This window comes from Salvia splendens, chromosome 11, assembly GCF_004379255.2.
Source record: "Salvia splendens isolate huo1 chromosome 11, SspV2, whole genome shotgun sequence".
NCBI lineage: Eukaryota > Viridiplantae > Streptophyta > Magnoliopsida > Lamiales > Lamiaceae > Salvia > Salvia splendens.
The window spans coordinates 11,293,237-11,304,653 of NC_056042.1; positions in this window are offsets into that span (position 1 = coordinate 11,293,237).

The window sequence follows — 11,417 nt, forward strand, 5'->3', positions numbered from 1 at the left end:
AATAAGGTACAATTTAATTCCTTCGTAACATGGCTAATAGACAACAATTTATGAGACATTGAAGGAATGTAAAGGCAGTTGGATAATTGAAGGGTAGGTGATATTTTCACAGTTCCCGCCCCCTCAACATTTGTAAATTCCCCATTAGCTGTCTAAATATGAGATTTCTGGGGTTTTTGAATCCCTGTAAGATCTGATGCATCATAAGTTATTGTATCAGTTGCTCCACAATCAAATATCCATCTATCATTTTTCTCATATCCACTAGACACTTGACACGCAATTCCGTAATTCCTGAGGGGCTGAAATTAGTTTTTGCATAAGATTGGGGTATTTATGGAATTTTCAAAAGAGTGGGGTAATTTCTGAAATTTATTAGTGGCATGGGGTAAGTTTTGTAATTTAACAACAGTGGGGGGCTCTCTTATCAAAGAGTCCCCTTTACCTGAAGCCCTAGCTCGTTCCGCCTCCAGATCGTCTTCTCCACATAGCTCCTCACTCCATTCATGAATCACACTCCCGCTCCTTCCGGCGACCAAATTCGCCGTCCCGGTCCTATTCGTCGGTTGGGTAATGGCGGGGTCGGCTGAAATTGTTGACTGGATAGCTCCTCCGATGTCGCGGCCTCCGTCTCCTCCGAGTGCTGCAGCGGCATGCCCACCGCGGTTCCAGGGTGCCCGCGACGGCGGTGGCGGTTTACCATGCTTCTCCTCCCACCAATTGGGATACCCGATGAGTTCAAAGCACGGATCTTTCGTATGTTTCTTCCGTTTGCAATACGAACAAACTAGCTTCGATTTGTCCTCCTCATCACATCGGTTTGTTTGCTTTCTGCCATTACCGCCGCGATTACCACCCCGCGAGCCGCCGGTGTGGTTTTGCCACCCTCGGACGGCGAGGCCTGCCTCGATTCCTTCGGTTGCTGCTCCACCACTGTTCGCCGCCTGCAATACCCGGAGACGCGTCTCCTCCTGCTGGACCAGGTTATATGCGAAGTCTACTGAGGGAAGTGGATTTAATTTCAGTATTTCTCTCTTGGTTGATTCATACTTGCTATCAATGGCGTAGACAAATTGGCATAATCTCTGATCTTGTATAAATTTGTTGTGGATTTCAATGTCCTCTGGGTACTTCATTGGATTGCTCTGCCTTTGATCAATGGAGATCCATATTTCTTGCAACTTGGTCCATATTTCGTCTAATGAGCTGCTCCCCTGTCTCAGTGTACTCGCTTTGAACTGGAGATCATACACCTGGATTCGGTCTCCTCCGCTCCCATATGTGACGGCCAACGCATCCCAGATGTGCTTGGCCGTCGGATGTTGTGAAATTCGACCGACTAGTCGAGATTCGATGTTTTGGGTCAGCCATGTAAACACACAGTGGTCCGCCTGTTGCCACTGCGTGAAGGCTGGATCGGTTCGTGGTGGGGGGGTTGGAACTCCGGTCACGTAAGATATCATCCCCCGACCACTTATTGCCGCCTTCATGAGTACGGACCAGAGAGCGTAATTCTCTCCGTTGAGTTTGTCCCCGCCGATGTGGAGGGGCTGTGTGTCTATTTTGTAAGACACAGCAGGAGTTTCTGGGGGGTTGTTTTGGTTTGGGTTCATCGCAAAACTATTGCGCATGAAATTGGCGAATTGCCGGGCAAATTCGTCCGTCATGGACTGGTTGGTAGTTTCTGTTAGTTTCCGATTTTCTTCGTCTGACATATTTGCTGGTACAGGTACAAGTACGGGAAAAGTAAAAGGTAACACGGGAAAGGGCCGAGAAGGGTATCAAGGACGATGATGATACCTTTTCTGAGTCCAGACCCGCTCTGATACCATGTCAAATGGTGTAATTGGCATATTGGAGAAGGGAGAAGACAATTGGTTTGTATTGAATGGGATGATTTTCAATTGTATAGAGAACCCTTTAAATAGGGTGTAGTAGCCAATGTACATGGTAAGATTATTAATACACAATATTCTCTCAATCATCTCAATATTCTCTCAATCACCTAATTGTGCTATTGATTCTAATTGCAATCTGTTGCAATCTTTCCTTTCTAACAGTAGTACTGAGTTTTTGGGGGAAGTTGTTGACCTTACCCTCCTTGAGAACGTCTTTGTTATTCGTCTTGTAATTTATGACAAGAGCTTTCTGAGAGCCAAAGCACACATGCTCGTAATGGGGGAAACACATCAAAAACTGTGAACTATGTTTTGTAATTCTCACATACCTTGCCGTGTTGACTGTTTGAAACTCTCAATATCTGTGTGATAGATCCATCGCCACTCACGGGAAGTGTATTGCTGTTAGCAGGATCCAAGTGCAACTGAATATAGGTATGGATTTTAATTTCTCTGTATTTTAGTTTCTCTTCGTTCTCTTCTTCTATTTTGATAATATGAATTGATTTGAACTTGAATGCAATAACTCAAACTATGAAAAGTATACTTTTAGTGCAAACCTAAAAATATGTATTTTTTCTTCAAAAACCTATAATGAAATTGTTTTTGCAATACTGTTGGAAGTATTATTCTACTACATTTTAAGTTTGGCAGTACTGATAGAGATGGTCTAAGCAAACACTTTTCATAGCCTCATACTTCAACTTCTATAAACAATTTCATAATACATCATTCATACTTCACGTATTTGAGCTTGTATACCCATATAACCTTGGTATCTCATGTCATAAAATCATCATACTTCTTATGTTACTTAAAACAAATCTCATTTTTCGAAATAAAAGAGCTAAAGTATTTTCCCTCGAAATTCAGAAAAACGATTAACTTTTCAAAAACATTTCATTTTTCATTAATCAAATCTTTTCATAAGTGGCTACTCATATTTTTCACAAAACATACGTCTTCACCTCTTTGTTGTGGTTGAGCGTGACGAATAAGAGTGATTAGCTTTTGACTTTTAATATTATAGTCTAGTGGTACTAATTTACAAAAAGACTGAAAAGGAGGCTCTTGGGTCCATATCAGAAAAGATATTGCTCTGATATCACTCTACCACGACCTCACTGACTAAGAATAGAAAGCTTAGGTTACCCTGACTAGGGGAGGATTAAAGGGAAACATTGTCACAATTGAACATAAACTATAATAACTTGGGACTGACTTGAAATGTCCTGGCATATACTCCCTCCGTTCCCTCGTAGTTGAGTCATTTTTGCATTTTGGGAAGTTCCCTTATAATTGTGTCATTTCCGTATAAAGTACTCCCTCCGTCCTTGAAGAGTATACACTATTTTCTTTTTCGTCCGTCCCCAAAGAGTATGAACATTCCAATTGAAAACTCTCTTATATCTAATGAGGCAGGACCCATTCTCCACTAATAATAATTAAAAAAACTTTCTCTATCTATCTCTCTCTTACTTTACCAATAATGCATTAAAACACGTGCCGAACCCAAAGTTCATACTCTTTGGGACGGCGGGAGTAACAATTACTAACACTTTTCTCAATCTTACTTTTCTTTATTCTCTCTACTTTATTCACTTTCTACTTTATTCTCTCTATTTTATTATATTTCTTACTTTTTTATCTATCTACGTAACACATTAAACATCATTTTTTTAAACACCGTGCCAAAAAGTTCCACCTCAACTATGAGGGAACGAATAGAGTATAACATAGCTGATCATAAACTCGAGTTTAACATGCAGTAGAAGGGTTCAAGAGCGAATGACATAGACATGAAGACTTGATGCATTCAAAATTATACTATCAAAGCTTCTAGTCTCTACTCAACACCGGTCATCGTTATCACTATAAAACCTGCACATTTTTAAAGCATTTGTAGGGCTGATATACCCATTGGATACATGCCAAAATATATTTCATAAAAGAAGTTTTATCAAGCCATAACTGAGTAAGTTAAGGGTTTTATCTTAAAAGACCGGAGTACACTAAAACATTTCATTCATAGAAGTTTATTGATCAATCTAAGTCCATTCATCATATGTACCATATCTAAACTTGTGTGACACTGAACATCATATCAGTCAAAGCCGAGTGTCATATCAGTCAAAGCCGAGCATCATATCAATCAAAACCGAACATCATATTGGATAGCCGACCATCATATCGGTCATAGGCAATGTTTTAAAAACCGGATCGGACCGGCCGGTTTGACCGGTCGGACTGCAAACCGGTAGGTAATCCGGTCCTGTTATACATTAACCATTAATTTTATCTACAAAAACTAATAATTCATTTTAATTTTATTATTCTTTAATATAATTATTAATTATAATATATATAATTATCATCCTTTATATTTTAATGATGCTCTACTTACCACCTATATTATTATTAGTACCATATAAGATTCATTATTTACTATAAATAATTTTTTATATTACATACTTAATTTATATACCCTAGCTATTGACATTAATGAATAATCTTATCTAAACTAATTAATAAGTACTTAATTCGTATTTAATTATATATTATTTTACGAAATAAATTTTCTTAAATTAATATAAAAATTATCTATTTTAATACATGAAATTTTAAATATTTTATCTAGACTAACTAATATTAAATATATATATCTGAATATATTTACTAAATTTTAATATTATTTATATTTATACATCACTAATTATCTATAAGGTTTAATGTTTTGTGATATATTATTAATTGTAAATCATTTACTAAATTTAATATATTTTTATATATATTTGCAACAGTAAAACGGTTAGACCGGTGGTTCGACCGGTTGGACCGGTTGAACCGTGAACCAGTAACGTCGCCGGTTCGCTTGCCGGTCCGGTTTTTAAAACATTGGTCATAGGCGAGTTGTTCATAAGCCTATAAAAAAACAACGCATGGTATCACATAACATATGTACCATCCATTTCACATAGATACATAATTGAAATAAAATTCCTATTTAGGCAGCAAGCTCATAATATAATGTTGGATAGAAGAGCCCAAACGTAGCATTATTTTCCACATCAACATGGTTTACACATAGTTCTTTACTTAAAAAAAGTTGCTCTCATTTTCTTAAATCCTTAACATGACTTTCCGTTTTGGTGTTTAAATAGCGTGCGGGAAAGACCTTAAAAGTTTTGAATGATGCTGGATTTGGAGTTTCTCCTTTCTTGGAGTTGTGCAGTGAAAGAGCAGGTTTGTGTCAGGTGTCGTGTCGAGCACAAGATGTAACGCCCCACTTTTCGAACCCTAAGACGCTTGCATTAATTACTTTGATTGCCGCAATTAAATGACGAATTGTTATGTATTTGCGTTGGTGACCTAATTTTGATTTGACCGAGTCAAATTCGTTGATTGATGACGTGGCCTTAATTAATTGATGCGGAATGAAATATATTGTCGTAAATTATATTTTATTTCGGGGAGTGAGATTTAAATAGAATCATCAATTTTCATCTTGCCTTTTTATTTAGAATTTTCGACCACTATGAATTGTTGGAGAGGAACTCTATTTTTCCTAGATTTAATTAATTGCTTGGGATAATTATCCAAATTAAATCCAAAGCCAATTATTCTTTATTTCCTCCATGGAAATTTTGACCCCTATGACTTGTCTATGGAGATTTTCGAAATCTCCTAATTTTTGGGAGAGGAGGAATTAATTATTATATAATTGATTCCTTACTTATTTCTTTCCATGAATAAATAATAAATATTCTAGCCAATCTTGCCTACCTTATTCCATTAGAGATTTGGGAAATTTTCCTTGTGGGAGGGGCTAAAATCACACGCCTATTTCCATATTGTGGGAGGATTTGTTATTAATTTTTCTGCTGCGTATTATTTTATTCTACTCCGTGAAATACTAAATAAAATCATAGGCTAATTAATTAGCCATGATTTTCAAAAATCTCACCTTACTACTCCCCAAATTCACGTTAATTCCCTCCCTCAAATCTCCCCTAATCTCTTTCAAATATTCATGCAATTAATTCTCCAAATCTTCCTAATTATTTGAGAGCCTATTCTAATCCTATAAATAGGAAGGGAAGACTAAACCCAAAACCTAAACCTAGCCCCCAAAACTCACGCCTCTCTCTCCCTCCACACGCCCATCTCCCCTCTCCAATCCTCTCCACTTGTTCTTCTACTCCACTCTTCCATTCTTGCCAAGAGTTGTTGAAGAATCGGGATTTATATCTGTTCTACCGATCGTTTTAATCAAAGAAGGTACAATCAAACCTCTATTCTTCATCCTCTCCATCCCAACTTTTCTTTTGTTTCCCTCATGCATCTAGTGAGTGTAGGGATTTCAAATCTAAGGGTTTAATCGATGGGGAAACTTGTGTTTGTATGTGTGTATGCATTTTGAATGCAATTTCGTGAAGTCTAAATAAATCATTGGTGAATGATGTGTGATATATGCAACCATGAGTGGGAAGGCTCTTTTAAGCATATGTGTGTGTTAGAAGCATGAAAAGGTTGTGTTTGAATGAATGAGGATAGAAAATTTTGAAACATGAAAAACTGTAAGTTCGGACAGTAGGTTCCGACGCGTTTTTAACCAACCAAATGAACTCCTTTTTGTCCGATTCTTTTTTCTGAGTAAACTCCATGGTGTCTTCTGTGTTGTGTATGAATTTCAACCTATTTGGACGAAAGATGAATATTTGGTGAATTTTTGAAGTTAACTGCGCAGTTCTACCCGAAAATATTTTCCCGACCAGTAGGTTACGCATTCAATTCGACCAAACTAAAAAGGTATTTTGACGTGATTTTTAAAATGGAAGTTATTTGATGAGTCTACTGCAGTGTGGTAAAATTTTAGCCCCAACGGAAGTCATGTGAATTTTTAATGATTTTTACAAAATGATGTCGCAGTGCTGTCAGATTTCTATCTTTACAAAAGCAACTATGTTGTTATGTGAAATGATATACATGATTTATATAAATTCTTAAGAACCACTCTATGATGAAGTGATGTGTTATTCAAGGATGTATGTTATGGTGTGTTTCCTTTTGTCGATGGGGATAAAGGAAAAACGTGGGGACATGCATAAGTATGAGTCAATGTTTATGACTGATTGGTGATACATGCTATTATCAAAGGTGATAACTCGTGTACGAAGCGTGATAACAAAGGGAAAGAAGTACTTAAGGTCTAAACGGTCGAGGTGGGCTTTCTTTTAACTACGGACCATGTCCTAATTACTTTATCGATGGAAATCACTATGTTTATCATGCCGTGATTTGTTTTAACGTGCCTATCTGATGTGGATTTTGCAACTATTATTTAAATTGAATTCGGATCCTCGTAGGGCCGCAAACCCTACTTGGATTAGTGTACACCTATGGTAGATCGTGTGCTAGCGTACGGGCTGGCCGGTCTAGTGACCTGGTTTGCGGCCGCATTCCTTGTCATGTATTGGCAGATATGGCTAACGTCTATGGGAAAATGACTAATCAGTCGACTTTTACAATGGGAAACAATTTTGAGTGCCTCGGGCCTTTCTAAAGCTAAAACCCGATGGTTACTTACGTATGGCATGATAAATAACAATTTTTTTATGAAAATGTTTTCGGCATAAGTCCACTGAGTATTTTTTATAAGTACTCAGCCCTGCATGTGTTCTCCTTATGTGCAGGTTGAGCGGCGACGAGCGGTTGGCGGTGTTGAGCAAACTAAACAAATTGATAGTATTGTCTTGAAACTCCGAGTGTCGTCGCGTCTTCACACATGACTTCACTCTTTCTCTTGGTTGTTTCCGCTGCGATATTTCTTTTACTTATTAGCTATTGGGCTTGAACTTGAATTTGTTCGGTTATTGGATTTTTAAAGTCTTGTTGGATAATGTCAAACTCTTAATCTTTTCCTTGAATATTAATTTCCGGCCCAACTCATTATTTAAACCCGAGTCTTCATCTTGTTTTATACTTAATTACTCATTAATATGTTTGTCAAACCTTTTTGATGAAACCCTAGCCTATTTTCCTTGTTATATTTAAGTCTGTTTAAGTCGCGATCGCCACATTTATTATACCCTAGTATGGAGGTCGTTACAGTTTGGTATCAGAGCCTCAGTTCTTTCCACTCTGGACCCAAGAGTCTTGTTGAGTCAAAGTCTATTCATGTGTAATTTGACAAATTGATAATCATCGAAGGTTCAACACCACGACTCGTCTCCGCCCAACTACGAAGAATGAGGTAACAAGCGTTTCAATAAATTTGATCTGAACCTGTGAAATATTGGAAAGTGTGATGGGGATATTCTTCTGGTGGAAAATGAAATTATTTCGATGGAAATCGAAGATAATATGATGTCCTTGAAAATGTTGTTTGGAAGTGTGGGATGATGAAAATACATGGATATGAAATTGCTTAATACGACTATGCCAAAAATGATGAATACTGTTGTGCAAACCCCAATAAGGAAAAATCAGCGAATATGTGATTGGACCTCTATGGGTTTGGATAGATGAAATTATAAATGATTGAAATTACATGAATTGTGAAACGTGAAGTATGAGTGTGATTACTTGATTGCACTATGAAACAACCCCTGTGGGAAATAAGTAAATACTATGGCTTTTGGAAAAGGTTGTGAAGATATGAACCTGGAGACACTACGAGATTATACAATTGCTTTTGTTTAACAGTGAGGCATGATGGCGTTGAATGTGCTGGATATCGAAGCATGATTATGAACTTGTATTGGTTGATGTTGAGATTTTCTATTACGTCCACAAAACTGCAAATTTTACTTGAAGAAAATATATGTTGCTTCCATGAAAGACAAAATTTTATGCCTAGGCGGTTAAAATTTCATGACTATGAAACTGTGAGATGCAAAGCATGATACGCGTGTAGTTGCGAGTTGTGATTGTGATACAGATGAGCATGAACTGCATGATTTATGAAATGTTATTCCATGGATGATTGATTGACTGAGTGTTGCTATTCACATATATTAATGTACGATGTTTGTTATGTTATGGAACACCAAATGATTCATATGAATAAATGTGTTGATTGTGCAATATATGTATGACGTTTATGTGGTGAAAATTCATGACCGATGAAGTACGATGTATCGTATAGAACCACTATTAAAGTGAAATGTGGAACTTTTGAACCTTGTTGCAAACGCAGGAGCCATATAAAGCTCGAGTTAAGTAATGATCAGATATACGTTAAAGTACGAGGCTTCAAGCTATGCTTGAAATTAAAGAACGCCTAAGAGATAGGCCAGTTTGAACGTGCTAGAACTTAGTTGTAAGTTGACAACCGCAATATCACTTTCCTGAGTGATAAAACCAACGAAAGTATATATTTCGAACTTTGGTATATCCTCACAATGGCGAGATCATGCCTAAGATCTAATAAAACTATGCAGTCTTGTATACCATGCCAAAGTGGCGATGCAACACAAATACGACGACGTTTACGACACCTTAAGACCGCGTGTACAACGGCAATGCATTTCGAAAACTACGTAGCATGGCAAGAAGACTTTGAAGATGCGACCATCAAAAAAATATTATTAATTTCGACGATACGATGAATCTCAACTTGGAATCCACGATTTCATAGAACGATGTTACCATGTTCAGGCTTGTGAAAAATGTGCGAGGGAGTGCGACCCTCGTAGCTAGAATGAACGATTTTTTTTAAATCAACAGTACTTACTTGGATTCTAAGTTCTTTTCAGGACGTTTTGAATAAACGTGAGCCCTTGTCTATTTAAACACCTTGGTTGACTCCCAATTTGCAAGTAATGTCCATTATTTTTTTTCCCTATATCGAGTTAGGACTCACTTGTCTCGAAAGTTTGTGTTTGCCTTTGTAACGTTGGATAGCTTGATTGAGTAGTCTCATTTGATTCATCTTTCATAATGACAATATTTTGACCTTATGAACTTCCGTCATTGAACTTCTTTCCTGAGGTTGTTTGCAGTTATGACCTTCAGTATGACCACACCTCCAGACATGTTTTCTTCAAAGGATGGAATATTCTTCTTGGAACTACTAGCTCACCTCTTTATTTTGTAACCATGTATGTGGCAAGTTCTTTCTTGCAGAAGTGAAATTCTTTTTAGCTCAGTTTCACTACATATATTGCTTCATACTCAATGATTTTTTTTCTTTCTGCAACACCAAGTTAAGGCTATCATGTTCTCTTATTCCTTAACGGGTTGATTGTGTTAAATTTCTGAAAAGTTCCATTCACTTTGAGTTGTCTTTAACAAACCCGCGAACCCATTGATGTGATTTCATCTTTTTCCAATAACATGATGTTGTTGAACCATCATTTGTACTACTTCATGACATTTGTCTATGTATCTAAATCCTGTCGCGACTGATTATTTTAGGCCTTGACATGTTTGAACGATATCATTCATTGCTGTCCGAAATTTTTGCAAATTGTGATCTAGCAGTCGGCTATGGAATTTGAGAATTTTTGCAGTTTCATCCTATTTCCATGACCTATCTCATGTTCTTCCGAACTCTCATCAGAAGTAAATTCTCAAATCTCTATGGGTTTTATTTGATACCTCTAAACCATTTAATTCTTAGAATGGACGGGTTGAGTCCAATGGAACTCAATCATTGCATTGTTGTTCTTGTTTCCTTGATTAATTTTGGAGCCTCCCCGACTAAAGACATCCTTAGCAATGTTGCAAGAATTTGAAATCTGTTCATATCCAAGTAAGACTGTTGGGTCAAATTTCGAATCCTTGATGCTAGACAGTAGGGAAATGCAGTAGTCGACTCGGATATACACAAGGGATAAGTTTTATAGTCAGACATGCTAAAAAATGACACACCAACCAGAAGCGTCTACATAACTGACGAGATACATATATGAGTGAATGATCGATCGAACGATAAGCGAGTAAAGAATATGAGATGTATTTAAGGTCACCATCGTGCGAGGAAATTGTGGAGGAAGTACAAGCCCCTTCATAGAGTTTATTGCACAAAATAAATATCGTCAACAAGAGAGAACATATGAAAGGTGACAAGAAAGAGCCACAGGATGACGAGACGATCGAGAAAAGAAATGTGTGATAATACCATGAATATTAGAAAATTGTGTGGGAGTTGGAAGACAAAATGAGGAGAGTTAATAGAAATTTTCTTGGGAGAACTTAAGTTAGTCGCTCACAATTTGCAAGTTATGGCGATGGGGGATATCGACGTAATTCTAGGAATGGTTTGGTTAACCACAAATTTTTGCGACGATTCGTTGCAAGGAGAGACAATTATCTCTGCAAGCCCCGGGGAAGGTACCCACCATATACTATGGAATCTCGATGAACCGGCGAACATCTATCATCTCCACCCTCCAAGCTAGTACGATGGTAAGAAAGGGGCGTCCCACTTATCTTGCCTATCTACAAGGAGAGGAGGTAGGAGAAAGGAAAGTGGAAGATGTTGCCGTTGTACGAGAATTTCCTGACGTTTTCCCC